General features: G+C 44.9%; 1 pseudogene; it reads left to right on the top strand.

The window, feature by feature from the left end:
* The first annotated feature begins 7963 nt into the window (after positions 1-7963).
* LOC113594482 (transmembrane 9 superfamily member 1-like) lies at positions 7964-14086 on the top strand (annotated as a pseudogene).
* The last annotated feature ends 5014 nt before the right edge of the window (positions 14087-19100 follow it).

The raw sequence follows: 19100 nt of genomic DNA, 5'->3' as shown, positions 1-19100 counted from the left end.
GCAAGAGAATTTTCTGGGTCAGTGAATTTTCATTCATTTTGTTCAGCAATGAATTCAAGCTGCCGAAAAAGGATCGAGAGCATCTTTTACCCCAACCTCGTACGCCGTCCTTGTCCGACCCTGAGCGACTGGGCTACAGACTCTAGGAATTCTTTCAGGACCCCACTGACCTTCCAGAATGTGGCTATATATGTCACCAACGATGAGTGGAGTTGCTTGGACCGGGGCCAGGGGCCCTTTTCCCAGAATGTCATGGGTTTACTGGGTAAAGATTCTGCCATATAGGGAGGAAGGTTTTGCATTTTTGTTGTAATTCACATTCACTGCTGAGGCATCCGGTGGCTCATCAGGTAAGCATCGGACACTTGTTTTTGGCCCAGGCCATGATCTCACAGTTCGTGAGTTCAAGCCCCAAGTTGGAGTCAAGCTCTGTGCTGCTGGTGCAGAGCCTGCTTGGGATTCTTTCTGTCTGCCTCTCTCTCTGCCCCTCCCCTGCTAGCTCTCTCTTTCTCTCTCTCAAAATAAATAAATAAACTTAAAAAAAAATGTTGGTAGATTTTTAAAAATGTTTTATTTATTTTTAAGACAGAGACAGAACGTGAGTGGGGGAGGGGCAGAGAGAGAGAGGGAGACACAGAATCGGAAGCAGGCTCCAGGCTCTGAGCTGTCAGCACAGAGCCCAACACGGGGCTCGAACTCATGAACTGTGAGATCATGACCTGAGCCAAACTCGGACGCTTAACCGACTGAGCCACCCAGGCGCCCCAAAAGTTGGTAGATTAAGATAGATTAAATCATTGACCATTTAATTCTGTAAATTGATCAGAAGTCACAAACACCAACTCTCTTTAGAGTCTATTGGTAATAAGATTGTGTTGAAACAACTTTCTAGGCCCAAGATGGAGCCCTTCCTGCCCAAGGTGCTGCATCAGCAAACCGAAATTTACATAGCTTTGATGTCCCCATGAATGTTCTGCTTGCCCAAAACAGTCTAGGCCATCAGCCAATCCCCTAATGCCAGGCCAACTCTGGGCCTTCTCAACCCAAGCCAGGCTGACTACATGGGCCCAGCCAATCAGATATTTTCTTTCTCTTCCTTGTTCTTTAGTCTTTATCTTATCAAAGCTTCCTGCCTGCAGCTCCATTTTGCAGCTTTCTGAAAGGAGAGTGTCCACTTCTTCAAGTGTTAAATAAAGTTTGTCTTCTTTAATTACTTTTTAATAATTGTTCATCCAGGGGCACCTGGGTGGCTCAGTGGGTTAAACGTCCGACTTTAGCTCAGGTCATGATCTCACAGTCCGTGAGTTCGAGCCCCGCGTCGGGCTCTGTGCTGACAGCCCAGAGCCTGGAGCCTGCTTGGGATTCTGGGTCTCCCTCTCTCTCTGCCTCTCCCTGACTCACGCTCTATCTCTCTCTTTCTCAAAAATAAATAAACATTTTTTAAAAACCCATCAAACATGGATGAAAGAAATTGAAGAGACACAAACAAATGGGAAGATATTCCACGGTCATGGATTGGAAGAACCAACATTGTTAAAATGTCCGTATTATCCAAAGCAATCTACAGATGTAATGCAATCCCTATCAAAATACAAACAGCATTGGGACCCCTGGGTGGCGCAGTCGGTTAAACGTCCGACTTCGGCTCAGGTCATGAACTCCTGGTTCGTGAGTTGGAGCCCAGTGTCGGACTCTGTGCTGACAGCTCAGAGCCTGGAGCCTGCTTCAAAGTCTGTGTCTCCCTGTCTCTCTCTCCCTCTCTCTCTCCCCCACTCACGCTCTGTGTGTGTCTCTCTCTCCCAAAAATAAACATTAAAAAAAATTTTTTTTTAAATACAAACAGCATTTTCCCACAGAGCTAGAACCAATAATACTGGCATTTGGATGGAACCACGAAAGACCCCGAATAGTCAAGACAATCTTGAGAAAGAACAAAGCTGGAGGTATCACAATCCCAGATTTCAAGACATACTACAAAGCTGCAGTAACCAAAACAGTATGGTACTGGCACATAAATAGACACATAGATCAATGGAACAGAATAAAGAGCCTGGAAATAAAACCCACACTTATTTGGCCAATTAATTTTTGATACAGGAAGCAAGAAAATCCAGTGGGAAAAAGCCTCTTCAACAAATAGTGTTGGGAAAACTGGACAGCTACATCCAAAAGATGAAACTAGGCCACTTTCTTACACTATACAAAAAACAAATTCAAAATGGATTAAAGACCTAAGTGTGAGACCTGAAACCATAAAATTCCCAGAAGAAAACATACGCAGTAATTTCCTTGACATCAGTGTAGAAACATTTTTCTAGAAATGTCTCCTCAGGCAAGGGAAACAAAAGCAAAAGTAAACTATTGAGGCCACGCCAAAACAAAGATCTGTTACACAGCAAAGGAAATCATCAACAGAAGGGCAAGGTAACCTGCTAAGTGGGAAAAGATATTTGCAAATGATGTGTCCAATAAGGGGTTAATATCCCAAATGTGCAAAGAACTCCTACAACTCAACATCAATAAAGTAACCCAATGAAAATGGGCAGAGGACCTAAATAGACATTTCTCTAAAGACGACGTGCAGATGGTCAATAGACACACGAAAAGATGCTCAACATGACTAATTGTCAGGGAAAAGCAAATCAAAACCATGAAATCACGCTTTACGCCTGTCAGAATGGCTGGGATAGGAAAATACAAGAATCGCAAGTGTTGGTGACGATGTGGGAAAAGGAACCTTCGTGCACTGTTGGTGGCAATGTAAATTGGCACAGCCACTGTGGAAAACAGTACGGGGGGTCCTAAAAAAATGAAACATAGAAACACCATATGATCCAATAACTCCACTACTGAGTATTTACCCAAAGACAATGAAAACGCTAGTTCGCAAAGACAGCTGTATCCCTATATTTATTGCAGCGGTATTTACAATAGCCAAGATATGGAAGCAGCCCAAGTGTCCATCGATAGATGAATGGATAAAGAAGAAGTGGTATTTGGGGCGCCTGGGTGGCTCAGTCGGTTAAACGTCCGACTTCGGCTCAGGCCATGGTCTCACGGTCCGTGAGTTCGAGCCCCGCGTCGGGCTCTGTGCTGACAGCTCAGAGCCTGGAGCCTGCTTCGGATTCTGTGTCTCCCTCTCTCTGACCCTCCCCCGTTCATGCTCTGTCTCTCTCTGTCTCAAAAATAAATAAACATTAAAAAAATATTCTTTAAAAAAGAAGTGGTATTTATATACAATGGAAAATTAATAAAAAAAAAAAGAACGAGATCTTGCCATTTGCAACAACATGGATGGACCTAGAGGGTATTATGCTAAGTGAAATAAGTCAGACAGAAAAAGACAAATACTGTATGATTTCACACCTATGTGGAATTTAAGAAACAAAACAAACCAAAAAAGAGGCAAACAAATAAGCAAACAAAAAGACTCTTAAATACTAAGAACAATCTGGCAGCTGCCAGAGGGAAGGTGGGAGGGAGGATGGGATGAAATAAAGGAGATTAAGAAGCACAAGTCTCTAGTTACAAAATAAATAAGTCACGAGATGAAAAGTACAGCCTAGGGAATGTGGCCAATAAGATGATAATAATGTTGGGGGCGCCTGGGCGGCTCAGTCGGTTGGGCGTCCGACTTCAGCTCAGGTCATGATCTTGCGGTTCGTGGGTTCGAGCCCCGTGTCGGGCTGTGTGCTGACAGCTCAGAGCCTGGAGCCTGTTTCGGATTCTGTGTTTCCCTCTCTCTCTCTCTGTCCCTCCCCTGCTCACACTCTGTCTCTCTCTCAAAAATAAATAAACATTAAAAAAATAAAAAATTAAGATGGTAATAACATTGTGTGGTGACAGATGGTGACCACTCTTACCGTGATCACTGAATAATGTATAGAATTGTTGAATCCCTATATTGTAAACCTGAAACTAATGTAACCTTGTATGTCAATTATACTTCAATTACAAAAATTCACTGAGCTGTAAAGTTATGGTTTGTGCACATTTAAGGGTGTACGATTTACTTCGATATAATGTTAAAAAAAGAAAAAAAAAAAAGCTGATTGACTTCCTGGCCAACAACAGCTCTGGAATTGGGGGACGTCCCCAGGGGACAGGCAGCCCCCCAGGCCAGGCTCACATTACAGAGTCTTTGTCCTTTCCCGGATTTGGGTTGGTAATTCTTCACTCTTTTGTTAGCTCTCTGATGCCTTCAAGTGGATGTTCTTTATATTCTAACTGGCTTTTGGTCTCCTCAGCAGGAGAGATGGGCTAAATCACCTAGCCTACTATTGCCAGAAGTTACCAGAAGGTAAAAACTACCCCCGTAGTTTTCTCCCGTCTGGAGAGTGGGGGGTGGGACTGAGAATTCTAAGCTTCTACTCATGGCTTGGTCTTTCTGGTGACCAGCCCCCAACCAGGAGCCCACCAGGCATTGTCTCATTAGAACAAAAGATACTCCCAACACCCAGAATGTTCCCAGGGATTTAGGAGCTCTGCCTCAGGAACCAGGGTCAATAATACCTAACATTAGAACAAAAGATGTTCCTAGGGCTTTTTTTTTTTTTTTTAACGTTTATTTATTTTTGAGAGACAGACCCACACACACACAGAGTGTGAGCAGGAGAGGGGCAGAGAGAGAAGGAGATACAGAATCCGAAGCAGGCTCCAGGCTCTGAGCTGTCAGCACAGAGCCCGATGCGGGTCTCGACCTCACAAATTGTGAGATCATGACCTGAGCTGAAGTCGCATCAGACACTCAACCAACTGAGCCATCCAGTTGCCCCGAAAGTACAAGGCATCTTTAAAAACACAAGTATTATTGTTTAAAAACGAAAAATTTTTCCAAATCCCATAAATTGTTTGACAGAAAATAGCCATGCTTCTACCGGTTAAAATAGGTTTTTAACTGAGCTCTATTTTCCTAAGAGTAGAACAGTTAGTCACTGAACACACCATCCACTTCACTTCCTGCCAGTCTAGCAGACGTCAGGGTCCTAGACCTGGGGGGTGGGGGTGGTAGCGTGACAGTGTCTATGGCTGGGCTTGAAAAAGTTCTTGACCTCCATAACACTGTAAAATATACACACATACACATTTACGTTTGGGGGAAGAAGGGGTTCACGGCTTTCATTAGATCCTTGAAATTATAAATACAGGAAAGCAAGGACCTTTCTAACTCATGGGGTGGGACGCCATGAGACATGGAGGGAACATGAGGGCCAATCAGAAGAATCTGTTTGAATGAGATAGGGGTTCAGGTAGCAGAACTGTGGCCGCCGGTTAATATCACTACAGCCACGTTCACGGCTGAGCCCTCCAGACCGCTCACCCCCCCGCGGCTCCACATTTGCGCTGCTATGGAATAACAAGGGGCTAATGATGCGTCAGGTCTAGGTTTAATGGAATAAACTGTTGTTTTAAGCATAAATTAGGGGGACAGCAGTGTGATGAAAGTTGCATGTTTGTTTCATGTCGAACTTTTAGAATTTTATAGCAGGAAGGATGAGAGGGTGTCTAAGTCACTCCCTCATGTTTCATGTGGAAAAAAAAAAAACAGGATTAAGGAGGTGAAGTGATTTTCTCAAAATCCGTGTGTCTCCTGGCTCTCAGTCTGCAGTAGTTTTTCAACGCACTAACTACTCTCTCTTCTGATATACATGGGGGGGGGGCAACTTTTTAAAGAAAGGAATTCTGGGGCAAAATCATCTGTTTCTGGTAAAAAGGCAGGTAGCTCAGTCATTCAAGAGGAAGAACATTTGCGTGACTTGGGTTCCTTAAAATGTTCCAGTTTAAAAAACATCCCCTCCCACCACTTGGACGCGTTCAGATGCGAGGAAGGATGTTCCAGAAGGCCAGCTGTGACCCAGCGCTGAATAGAGGCTGCTTCCTCTGAAACACGAGGTCGTATCAAGCTGGGCAAATCTAAGAGCCAGGGCAGGCACCGAACCTTCCTGAATGTCAAAATCGTTCAGCTATTTTTAAAACGTTCGGACTTTTATTGATTTAACAGCCGAGAGGGGATGAAAGTGGTAGAAAAAGGCTGAAGAAATTTGTAACTTAGATAAATGTTTTATGTACCCAGAGGGTTTTTGTTCAGTGCTATAGTGTCTGAAACTTACATGTGTCATGGGGCTGAATGCTGCCCCTGTCCCACTTTGTGTGTTGAAATCCTAATCTCCAGTTTGTCATAATGGCTGTGTTTGGAGATAGGGTCTTTAAAGAGATAACTGAGTTAAAATGAGGTCATTAAGGTAGCCCATAATCCAGTATGACCAGTGCCCTTATAAGAAGAAATTGGGACACAGATTCACAGAGGAAAGTGCCGGTGAGGACACAGGGAGAAGATGTCCAGGAGCCAACCGTGTTGACTTGACCTTGGACTTCCAGCCTCCAGAACTGTGAAAAAATAAATTTCTGGTTTTTAAGCTACCCAGCCTGTGGTATTTTGTTACGGCAGACAACATGCAAACCTCATTTTGCACGAGAAGGCCAACTCCTTTATATAGTTCTACGGAAACCTTCTTTGCAAGGTATTGGTGAGGCACAACACACTTCTCCCTTGGTTCGGTTCCTCCATTCCAGAGTTTTCTGGATCTGATTCCCACGCCAGCCATGTGTGTTCCTGGCCTCTCTGCTTCTGCCATTCACTCTGAGTGTGGAATGCCGACAGCTTTTCAGATACTGGCGCTGAACTCCAAGAGGCACTAAGGCAAAGGTCTCTGTCTGTCTCCTGTGATCGCTGAGGCTCCGAGCAGCGCTCTGCTGGCCCCTTACCATCCCCAAACCCTACTCAGGTTCTGCTGCGGGGATTTGTGGGGCCTCCCTCTCTTGGTGAGGCTGGAGGGGCCGGAGAGAGGGGCACAGACCTGGGCTTCAGAAGTGTGTGCGATGGTAGTTCTCGGGCTCAGGGAGGAGCAGGACTGGAGACCTGTGAGCCCCTGACACACTTTCCTCCCTGCTCCACCCAGCTGGGGGTCACCTCACTTCCCCTCAGCTTTCGACATCCAGAGAAGCCTCTCCAGGTGGCCGTACCAGCCCTGCCAACCCCCGTGGGGAGACCGTCTCCCATAGTGCAGTTTCCGCACTACGTTAGGTGCGGAAACTAGAGCAGTAAAGAAAAGCCCAGACCCATCTCGACGAAAACCCGCCGGCTGAGAGAAAATGGTTCAGAAAAGCAATTATGACAATATGATGGGCAGAGTGTTCCCATTCAGTGATGCCCGTGACGGGGGCACAGAGGGGAGGGGTCTTGAACACGAGACTGAAGTTAAGGAAAAGTTTTGAAGGGGTGATCGCAGAGCTGAGCTTTGAAAGCTGAACATAGCTGGCCAGGCGTGGAGAAGGAGCAAAGCACAGGTTACTGCAAAGGCTAAGAATGGGGCCTTGGGGGAGCCTGGATGGCTCAGTCGGTTAAGCGTCCTAGTCTTTTTTTTTTTTTTTAAGTTTATTTCCTTATTTTTGAGAGAGAGCGAGAGAGCACACGTACAAGCAGGGGAGGGGCAGAGAGAGAGAGAGAGAGAGAGAGAGAGAGAGACACAGAATCCAAGGCAGCCTCCAGGCTCTGAACGATTTCGGCTCAGGTCATGATCTCACAGTTTGTGAGTTCGAGCCCCGCATCAGGCTCTGCACTGATAGTGAAGAGCCTGCTTGGGATCCTCTCTCCCTCTCTCTCTCTCTCAAAATAAATACATAAAACTTAAAAAAAAAAATAAAAAATGGGACCTGGGAGCCGTACTCCTGGATCCAGATCCCGTACTTAAGAACTAAATGACCTCGAGCAAGTTTCTCAACATCTCTTAGCCTCAGTTTTATCATCTATAAAATGGGAAATAATAACCACCTCATATTATTTTGAGAATCAAATGAAATAATGCATATTGCCTGGGAAAAAACATAGGTGCTCAAGAAATCATAAAGGGTTTCTAAAGAAATGAAACCAAGGACTCGTTACATAAATAGGTGAATGGCAGGGATGAGGCTAAAGAGGCAGCAGGGTCCGGATGATGCGGGGTTTGTGTGGTAAGTTAAAGAAGCTAGGACTTCACCCCGTAGGCCGTGGGGAGCCACTGGAAGCTGTGGGCAGGAGAAGAGCACGATCAGATTGACATCTTAGCAACATCACTCTGGCCGCACCAGGGAGGATGGCGGCAGGGAACAAGGAGACTTGCATCGGTCCTGGGAAGGGTTGACTTAGGGACAGTTGGGGGCAGACGGGCTTCAGAGTCGGGAGCCTGCCCTGTGCGGACGTGAGCATCTGAGAGGCATCAGCGTCAAGAGGGGCAAGAAAGCAGTTGCCCCTTTGGACTGCAGGGGGAGAAGGAGGCGAGCCTAGGGTTCCTTTCCCCCCACCCTCACTGATGCTTGTTATCTCTTGTCTTGTTTGATAATAACCATCCAAACAGGTGTGAGGCGATGTCTCACATGGTTGGCGTTTGCATTTCCCTAATGATTAGTAATGTTGAGTGCCGTTTTAAAATTTTTTTAATTTTTTAACGCTTATTTTTGAGAGACAGAGTGTGAGCGGGGGAGGGACAGAGAGCAGGAGACACAGAATCAGAAGCAGGCTCCAGCCTCTGAGCCGTCAGCACAGAGCCCGATGCGGTGCTTGAACTTGAGAACCGTGAGGTCATGACCTGAGCCGAAGTCGGACGCTTAACCGACTGAGGTGCCCTGAGTGCCTTTTCAATGTCTGTCCTGTTGGAAAAAGGGCCATTCGGGTCCCTTTGCCTTTTAAAAATTTAATTAACTAATCAATTAACTAATTAATTAATTTTTTAATTTACATCTAAGTAAGTTAGCATATAGTGCAACAATGATTTCAGGAGTAGCTTCCAAGTGGTTCATCCCCTGTGCACCCAGGGGCTCATCCCAACGAGCATCTTCCTTAGTGCCCTTTCCCCATTTAGTCCATCCCTCCTCTCACACCCCATCCAGCAACCCTCGGTTTGTTCTCCAAATTTATGAGTCTCTTACGTTTTGTCCCCTCCCTGTTTTTATATTCTTTTGGTCTCCTTTCCCTTTGCTTCCCTTCATCTGTTTTGTCTCTTAAATTCCACATACATGAGTGAAGTCATATGGTAGTTGTCTCTGACTGGCTCATTTCACATAATGCCTGCCAGTTCCATCCACGTGGCTGCAAATGATCGTTTTGCCACTTTTCACTGGGTTGTTTCTTTGCTGTTGATTTTTAGGAGTTCCCTACATATTTTGGAGGTTAACCCCTTACCAGAAATATGATTTCCAATCTCTCTCCCTCCATACATTGCCTTTTCATCTTGTTGATGGTTTCCTCGGTTGTGCGGAAGCTGTTTAGTTGAAGCTGCCTTTGTTTTTGGCATATGAATAAACTCTCAGAACTGCTTTTGCCCTGAAGGCACTGGCCGACTCCACAGGGAGCTGCTGCAAAATGGAGCCATAGATCTGCTCACGGTCCTCAAGCTTGAGAAGATCAGAAAAGAGTAAGTCCAAGGGACCCAACACTCATGCTCAGGGTAAGGTGACACCAGACTTAAACCTACGTTCTTTTGGCACAGGGGAAAGGTTCCTGGAAGGCAGTAAACCAAGCCCAGGCTTCCTGAGGAAGAGAACACTGAATTCACACTTCAGGGGTGGTGCGCAGGTAGGAATTTGGCTGCAAGCGGTGTTGGTTTTGATGGCGCCCCAGGCATCTGGCAAGAGCGAACATCCCTTTGGAAACACAGAAGAGATCTGATTTCTCTGCATTCTCGCCAGTACTTGCTATTACCAGTATTTTTCGTGTTAGCTGGGCCATAAATGGTTAAGCGCATTGTTTGCATTTCCCTAATGGCTAAGGATGTTGAACATTTGATAACCTCTGGTGCAACACCTGTTCATGTATTTTGCCCATTTTTGAACGGGATTATCTGGGGCGCTTTATTTGCTTGTTTGTTTATTGCTGAATTCTTAGTATTTTCTAGATACAAGTCCTTGGCCAGATATGCGCCTTACAAATGTTTTGTCCCAGTCTGCAACTAGTCTTTTCAACATCTTAAGAGGGTCTTTTGTGGAGCAAAAATTTTAATTTTGATACAATTTAAAGCTATTTTCTTTGGTGGATCCTGCTTTCGGTGTCAGGTCTAAGAACTTTTTGTCTAGACCAAGGTTCCTCAAAACTTCTCAATTTTGAGAATGTGAGGTAAAAGTGAACACAGCAGCTCTGTGTCACTCATTTCTCACTTATCTGTGTAACCATGGTGATGACCCTTGGGCAGACTCAGAACAAAACTCCTGGAACATTCGCACAGCTGCCGGTGAGATGTTATTCCATATGCCCAAAGCACAGGGTGAAGAGAAAGGCTGTCAGCATGTTTAAAATAAATGTAAGGGGGCGCTTGGGTGGCGCAGTCGGTTAAGCGTCCGACTTCAGCCAGGTCACGATCTCGCGGTCCGTGAGTTCGAGCCCCGCGTCGGGCTCTGGGCTGATGGCTCAGAGCCTGGAGCCTGTTTCTGATTCTGTTGTCTCCCTCTCTCTCTGCCCCTCCCCCATTCATGCTCTGTCTCTCTCTGTCCCAAAAATAAATAAACGTTGGAAAAAAAAATTTAAAAAATAAATAAATAAAATAAAATAAATGTAAGGATTGGGGCGCCTGGGTGGCTCAGTCGGTTAAGTGTCTGACTTTGGCCCAAGTCATGATCTCACAGTTCGTGAGTTCGAGCCCCATGTCGGGTTCTGTGCTGACAGCTCGGAGCCTGGAGCCTGTTTTGGATTCTGTGTCTCCCTCTCTCTCTGCCCCTCCCCTGCTTGTCCTCTGTCTCTGTCTCTCTCTCAAAAATAAATAAACGTTAAAAAAAAGTTTATTAAAAAGAACTTTGGACCCCAAGACTCGGGTTGTATTCCCTGGGCCAGGACATCTCACATATGTTCCTGCTGTTTGCACATGGAGAAGGTGTGCCTGTGCTACTGTCCCCACAGAGAGATAAGAAAGCACGCATTTGACCTCTCTAGGCTTTGCTTATAAATATCTTTTTCCTGCTGTTCCTGCATTGTATCCTTTGCTGTAATAAATCTTAACCTGAAGTATAACTTTATGTGGGGTCCCATGGGTTCTGCCAGTGCATCATGGACTAGCTGTGAGACCACTGAGACAGGGGGTTGTTTTTCTTAAAACTAAGAATTAAGTTTGTTTGCTTTTTAAATTAAAAAAGCATTTTTTAATGTTTATTTTTTGAGACACAGAGAGAGAGAGAGAGACCGAGTGGGAGTGGGAGAGGGACAGAGAGAGAGGGAGACACAGAATCCGAAGCAGGCTCCAGGCTCCGAGCTGTCAGCACACAGCCCGATGTGGGGCTCGAACTCATGAAGCTGAGATCATGACCTGAGCAGAAGCCAGACCCTTAACCTACTGGAACACCCAGCCACCCCATTTTTTAAATGTTATTTATTTTGAGACAGAGAGAGAGAGAGAGAGAGAGAGAAAGAGAGAGAGAGAGAGAGTGTGTACATGCACACATGTAAGTGGGAGAGGGGCAGAGAGCCAGGGAGAGAGAGAATCCCAAGCAGGATCCATGCTGTCAGCATGGAGCCCGATTCGGGGCTCGATCCCACAACAGTGAAATCATGATCTGAGCTGAAATCAGGAGTTGGACACTTAGCCAACTGAGCCATGCAGGCACCCCAAGAATTCAGTTTTTTAAATTGTTATAAGACTTCTAAAATCATCTATTTCATAACTGAGCAATTTTGGTAGTTTGTAGCTTTCAAGGAATTGGTCCATTTCATCCAAGTTGTTGAATTTATACAGGTAGAGTTGTTTACACGTTCCCTTATTATCCTATTACTCCTATTATTATTCTTTGGAGTCCGTGGGAATGGCCAATATTTTATTCTTTTTGGTTTTGTTTTCAGAGCATCTTCATGGAAATTATTTGACGTGATTTCTAACTACGACCCTGTGTGGCAGGCAGGGCAGGCGTTATTATTGGCGTTGACAAAGAAACATAGCTGCTCAGAAGTGCCTGTTTCAGGACCACGTGGACAGAAAATTGCAAAGCTGGTATTAGAGCCCAGGGCTCCTGGCTCCAAGCTTCTCTTTTGGCAATAAGGTCCCAACCATCACACCCACGTAATTTTGTTGCCTTCCATCCCTACCTCTCGGCTCTTTCTTAACTGGCTTTTTACTCTCTGCCTAACCTTCCCTTGTCATGCTTTTTCTTGATTGAATCCTATCTCTTAAAAGAATTTTTTTTATGTTGATTTATTTTTGAGAGAGAGAGAGAAAAAAACAGAGTGTGAGCAGGGGAGGGGCAGAGAGAGAGGGAGACACAGAATCTGAAACAGGCTCTGGGCTCTGAGCCATCAGTACAGAATCCGACGCAGGGCTTGAACTCATGAATGGAGAGATCATGACCTGAGCCAAAGTTGGATGCTTAACCGACTGAGCCACCCAGGTGTCCCTAGAGACTTTTTTTGATGGTCACAACTGGAGGAGTGCTACTGGCATCTAGTGGGAAGAGGCCAGGGACGCTGCTAAATATCCCACCAATGTCAAGACAGCCCCGTCCAGAACAAAGAATGATCTGGTCCAAATGTCAGTAGTGCCAAGGTTGAGAAACTCTGCTCTCATCCTATGCCCAGGGAGGCTTTGTCTGACTCCTAGCTGGCTCTTTGTACGTGACGCAGTTATGCCAGGCCACCAAGGCTGCAATGCTTTGAATTTGTGGTGGATGACTTGTCAATTGGTGGCTTTGTGGGCTACAAGGAGGACAGCGGCTTCCTGCCACATGGCCCTAAGATAGGACTCTAGATCCCTTTGGATTTTCACATTGAATCCATGGAGATGGAATTATTTTGCCAATGTCTCAGGGTTGGGTTTCAGGTCCCACACCCTGGCTGGGTGATGGCCTCATCTGCACTTACAGAGTGTGCTGGTCTGAGACTTCAGTGGAAGGTTGGGGGTGGCAGGGTCGTGGTGCTGATGGTGGTGGCTTCTTCCCCCAAGCACTGGAAATCTACTGCCTGTCCGTCATCGACTCCAGGGTGCCCATGTTCTCACAGGTGGCACTTGTGGCTGTCATTCTCACGTGTGCTTTGGAATGACCTCACTGGGTACAACTTAGATGAGGAGGTAACCTCTGGAGGTTCTGGTGATGGTTTTGACCAGGGTGACAATGGCTGGAAGCTCGTCCACGCGGATGCCCTCCTCTCCCATCCATACCGTGGTCTGCTCTGTGCTATGCTGGTCACGGGTGCCCAGTTCCTGACCTCTGGGCACTGGTGAGGTGATAAGAATTAATTGGGAATTTCTCAAGGGGTAGAACTAAGTAGGTCATCTACTTAGTAGAAGGTTTGCAGATCTTCTCTTCTTTCGAAGATGAAGGGCAGACCTAAGGGGTGGGTGGCTCTGGAGAGGATGAGTATATTCTATGTTAGGGTTTCTGGACAACAGAATTGGGGGAAGATTGCTTTGCTGCAGGCGTTGGGTCTGGAAGAAAGGGGACTGATTCCTCTACGATGTACCGGAAGAGGGACAGGCGAAACCTGACACAGGCTTTTCGCTGCTCCCCTACCAGCACTGTTACCATGGTGCTGCTGGGCCTCCTTAGTGTGTATCGTCATGAGGCCATTGACTTGGTGCCATCTTGTTGTATGTCCTGACCTGCTGTATCTCTGGTTATGTGTCTAGCCACTTCTACTGGCAGACTGGGGTTGAATGTTGGGTGTGGGACATCACCCTCACCACTGGTCTCTTCTCTGGAAGAGAAGTCCCTCTCCGACTGCCTTGGCCATGTCCCATAAATCTTGATACGTTCCATTTTCAGTGCAATGTGATTTATTCCTTTGAGAGTTCCTCTTTGACACGTGGATTATTGTGTGTGTCCATGTGTTGGAGAATTTCCTGCTATCTTTCTGTTACTGATTTCTAGTTTGATTCTATTGCGATCAAAGGTCACACTCTGTATGATTTCAATTCTTTTGAATTTGCTGAAATTTGTTTTATGACCCAGGACATAGTCTATCTTGGTGAATGCCCCAGGTGCACTTGAAAAGAATGAGTATTCCGCTGTTCTTGGGTGGAGTGGTTCTATAAATATCAATTAGGTCCTTCTGAATGACAGTGTTGTTCTATATCCTTGCCGGTTTTCTCACTAGTAATTCTGTCTACTGTTGAGACAGTGGTGTTAAAAATCCTCAACTATAATTCCGGATTGGCCTATTTCTCTTTTCAGTTCTATCAACTTTGCTTCATGTATATTGGAATTCTGTTGTTTGGTCCACACTCATTTAGGACCGCTATGCCTTCTTGGTGAATAGATCCTTTTACCTGTATGTGATGTCCTTCTCTATCCTTCACAATTTTCATTGCTCTGAAGTTTACTTCATCTGTTATTAACATAGCCACTACTGCTTTCTACTGACTGATGTTTGCATAGTGTATCTTTATCCTTTTACTTTCAATCTACATATATCTTTATATTTGAAGTGAGTTTCTTATCTACAGTACATAGTTGGATTGTGTTGTTTTTAAGTGACCAAAAGGCCACCTGGAGCTCCACCCCTTTAAAAAAAATTTTATATGTTTATTTATTTTTGAGGGAGAGAGAGACATAGAGCATGAGTGGGGGAGAGACAGAGAGAGATGGAGACACAGAATCTGAAACAGGCTCCAGACTCCGAGCTGTCAGCACAGAGCCTGATGCGGGGCTCAAACTCACAGACGGTGAGATCTTGACCTAAGCAGAAGTCAGACGCTTAACTGACTGAGCCACCCAGGTGCCCTGGAGCTTGACCCTTTGATTCTCCTGGTTTAGCAATTCCAGAGCACAGAACGTGCCTCTCTCCTGGTAGCTCCAGCAGCCTTCCCAAGGAGGCCTCTCACTGGCCTTGGCCCCACTTGGTTTTTATTTTAATTTTTTTAAGTTTATTTATTTTGAGAGAGAGAGAGAGAGAGAATGAGAGAGAGAGAGATCACATGCAGGTGAAGGGCAGAGAGGAGAAACAGAATCCCAAGCAGGCTCCCAGCCCTCAGCTCAGAGCCCGATGTGGGGCTCAAACCCATTAACCATGAGATCATGACCTAAGCAGAAGCCAAGAGTCAGACCCTTAACTGACTGAGCCACCCAGGTGCCCATCACTCTGTTTTTAACTAGTGCATCCATACCATTTACATTTAATGTAATTTTGGTATGTTAGGGTTTAAGTTTGCCATTTTATTATTTCTTTTCTGGTTTTCATTCCTCTGTTTCCCTTTTCATGCTTTTCTCTGGGTTTCCTGAACATTTCTTAGAATTCCTTTCTGATTTATCTATACTGATTTGGAGTGTATTTCTGTAGTGTAAGTGCTTGACATTAAACTTCCGATTGCCGGGGCACCCATTGCAAAGACATCCAGCTCAAATTAACATACTGCCAGGTGGATTGCACAGTTACCAGCAAAACAACCAGGAAGGGACGAGGCCACCCCACCCATGAAGTTTCCCTTTTAGAAAGCGCTGAGTAACATAGATAACCGGCCACTTGAGTGATCTCATTTCTCCTTTTCTGTGCCCCAATTCCTGCTCTTATGCCATAAATTTGCCAATAAAGAGCCTACCTGTGAAACCCTAGGTACCCCACCCTCAGACCCTAATGAAGGCAGAGCCCCAGGTCCTCTCTCTCCCTCCCTCTCAACCCATGACCTTATGTGTGGCCCTTGGCTGTGCCAGGTTCCCTCTAGGACTTGTAATAAACCTTGTTCTTCAGAGTTCCCTAATGGTTTTGCTGAAGTACATCCCCAAATCACAGTAAGAACAACAGGGCTGGTCCAGCCACAACACCGGCTCTGGTGGTGGTGGAAAGGGGATGTCTACGGGGCTCTGGCATTCCTAACCAAGAACATTACTATCAACAGGCTGGGACTGAAGCAACAATCTCTTTCTGTGGTAGTTTTTGCAGTGGTTTCCCTGGGTGTTATACATACATAACTTACTACAACAGCCTACTGGTATGAAAACACTTAACCATATTATCTCCATTTAGGTCTCTTTACCCCCCACCCCCATTTATAATTGCCTTACATATTTCTTTCGCATACAATGAGAACCATATCAGGTGATGATGTTATTATGCTTGTTGCCTTGTCTATTAAGCAGAATTTCAAAAAGTCAAAAGAAGGATAATCTATTATGTTTGCCCATCATTTTACCATTATCATTGTTCTTTCTTAATTCCTGATGTTCCACATTTCTTCTTCTATCATGTCCTTTCAGTTTGAAGAACTTCTTCTATTCATTCTTCTAGGGTAGGTTTCTTAGTTCTCCTTCACCTGCAAGTGTAAGTGTCTTTTCTCTTCATTCCTAAAGGATATTTTTGCTGGATATTGAATCCTGGGTTGACAGGTCTTTTTTGTTTGGACTTGAAAATGTTGTGTTACTTCTTTCTGGCTTCCGCGGCTTTTGGGGGGAATCTGCTGTCATTTGAGTCATACCGTTAGGTAACAGACTGTTTCTTTCAAGAAACATCATAGCTGCTTTCAAGATTTTTTGTCTTGAGTTTTCAAAAGTTTGATTGTGTCCTCTTTTCATTTCTTGAATTTGTAGGCTTCTCTCTTTTGCCAAATTTGGGGAAATAACAACCATTATTTCTTTTAATATTTTTTCTGCCCCCCTCTCTCTTCTTCTGGGACTCCAATGACATGAATGGTAGATCTTTTCTTATTGTCCCACAGGTCCCAAAGAGTCTGTGGTTTTTTGTTTGTTTTCTTCAGTCCATTTTCTCTATTGTTCAGTTTGGGTGCTTTCTATCAATCAATCTTCATTTACTGATTCTTGTGTCCCTCAATCCTGTTATTGAGACTGTTTAGTGAGTTTTTAATTTTGGTTATTGTACTTTTCAGTTCCAAAACATCCATTCGATTCCTCTTAATATCTTTTACTTCTTTGCTAAGATCCCACCCAGGATACAACATTACATTTCATTGTTATTTCTCAGGTTTCTCTTGGATGTGACAGCTTTTCTGACTTACCTTGGTGTTGATGACCTTGGCAGTTTTGAGGAATCAGGTATTTGGTACAGTGTCCTCACTGGGATTTTTCTGGTGTTGTCTCTTGATTAGATTGGAGTTATGGGTTTGGGGGACAAAGACCGTGATGGAGGTAAAGGGCCATTGTCATCACGTCTGGAGGGTACATACTATCAGCAAGCCTGATCACTTGATGTTGACCTTCATTGCCTGGCTGGGGCGGGGTCTGTCGGGCTCCTCCTGTGCAAAGCCATCTGCAGTTCACCCCCCATCGCAAACTGTACTCTTCGGAAGGAAGTCACTGTGTACAGCTAATATAATTTGTTTCCTTTGTTTTTGTTTTGTTTGGTTTTTTGTTTCCTTTTTTTTTTTTACACTTACATCATATCATGTTTTCCTCTTCCAAATTCTGGCTTATTAGAGGAATTAATCTTTTCTGGGCCCATATTTTTCCAAACATTTCATTTTGTTCACTACCCCAATAGAAAGCATTTATGCAGCAAAGATGAAAGGCATGATTCGAGAGACTATTTCTCTTAATAATTCCATGGACTCAAAACCACTGTCGTACCTCAGCCTTTAAATATTAGACTAGCCATTTTTAGGAAAAGCCAAAAAATCCTATGCAGCTGTAAGAACAATGGAATTCTTCTGAATGCTTCTGTTTGTTTCTGGGAAAGTTACCAGAAGAAATGGAATCATTTTCATTTTCTCTGGAAAGTTTTTTTTTTTTTTTAACGTTTATTTTTTGAGAGAGAGTGTGTGAGCAGGAGAGGGGCAGAGAGAGAGGGGCACAGAGGATCTAAGCAGGCTCCGCGGCTAACGTGGGGCTTCAACTCATGAACCACGAGACCATGACCTGAGCCAAAGTTGGACGCTCAACTCAATGGACTGAGCCACCCAGGTGCCCCTGGAAAGTTTATTTTAAAAGAAACTTGGATCTTACACATGACTTCCTCACGAATCTCCTAAATTCCAAAAAGGGAAGCACACCTGTTCATGTTGTATTTGTCCTCTTGACACGGAGAGGGCTATTTTCGGATGGCACAGGATGGCAGAACGGTCTGGGCTTTGTGTTGACTTCACAGCATGCGGAGACCTGTGACATTATCATCTTGAGTCCCCATATGTCCACGCCATAGGACCTGAAGCATAATGTTGCCCTTTTATATTCCTAAAGACCACCCTAAGTTTTGGCTCTGCTTTTATGACATATTTATCAGAACTGTAACTTGATGTTGAGTTTCTGGACATGAGTAATTATTAAGAGGAAATTCGACTTTGGCTACCAAATGGTTCCAGGAATACATCGCAGAGGAAAAGGGGGGCTGTCTAAAATGAGGTTATTGTTAGAATATGATCTGTATTCAGGAGGCCCTGCACAGTCCCTGGCATCATGGTAATCTGAGTGACTGTCACCGACTCCCACTTATCCACCTTAGTGGTTATATGAGAGTTTTGAAAAAGAGCGATGAGGCAGTAGCTTTAGCAGATAGGAAAACAACTTATAAAGAAAAATTGCTGGGGCGCCTGAGTGGCTCAGTTGGTTAAACGTCTGAACAGTTTGTGAGTTCGAGCTCCGAGTCAGGCAGGCTCTGCAGCCCGGAGCCTGGAAGCTTCCTCGGACTCTTTCTGCTCTTCCTCTACTCATGATGCGCTGTCTCTCTCTCTCAAGAATAAACATTAAAATTTTTTTTAATTAAAAAGATGGGGCGCCTGGGTGGCGCAGTCAGTTAAGCGTCCGACTTCAGCCAGGTCACGATCTCGCGGTCCGGGAGTTCGAGCCCCGCGTCAGGCTCTGGGCTGATGGCTCGGAGCCTGGAGCCTGTTTCCGATTCTGTGTCTCCCTCTCTCTCTGCCCCTCCCCCGTTCATGCTCTGTCTCTCTCTGTCCCAAAAATAAATAAAAAACGTTGAAAAAAAAAAAGAAAAAAGAAAAATAGCTAAAATAATTACGTACCGGAGAAGGTGCACACATGAAATAGAGATTCAAGAAAAAGACCCACATTCAAACGGGAATTGAACCCTTAACAAAAGTAGCATTTCAAAATAGCTGAGACAAGGTAGTTTTGTGCTGAGAGGTGATGGGGGAGGGGAGAGCCAGACCTTTATCTCGATAGGTCCTTACTTCACAGGAAATTTCACATGGAAC

Source organism: Acinonyx jubatus, chromosome E3, assembly GCF_027475565.1.
Source record: "Acinonyx jubatus isolate Ajub_Pintada_27869175 chromosome E3, VMU_Ajub_asm_v1.0, whole genome shotgun sequence".
Lineage (NCBI taxonomy): Eukaryota > Metazoa > Chordata > Mammalia > Carnivora > Felidae > Acinonyx > Acinonyx jubatus.
Note: the sequence above shows the minus strand (reverse complement) of the source record. Positions and strands in the feature narration are given on the sequence as shown.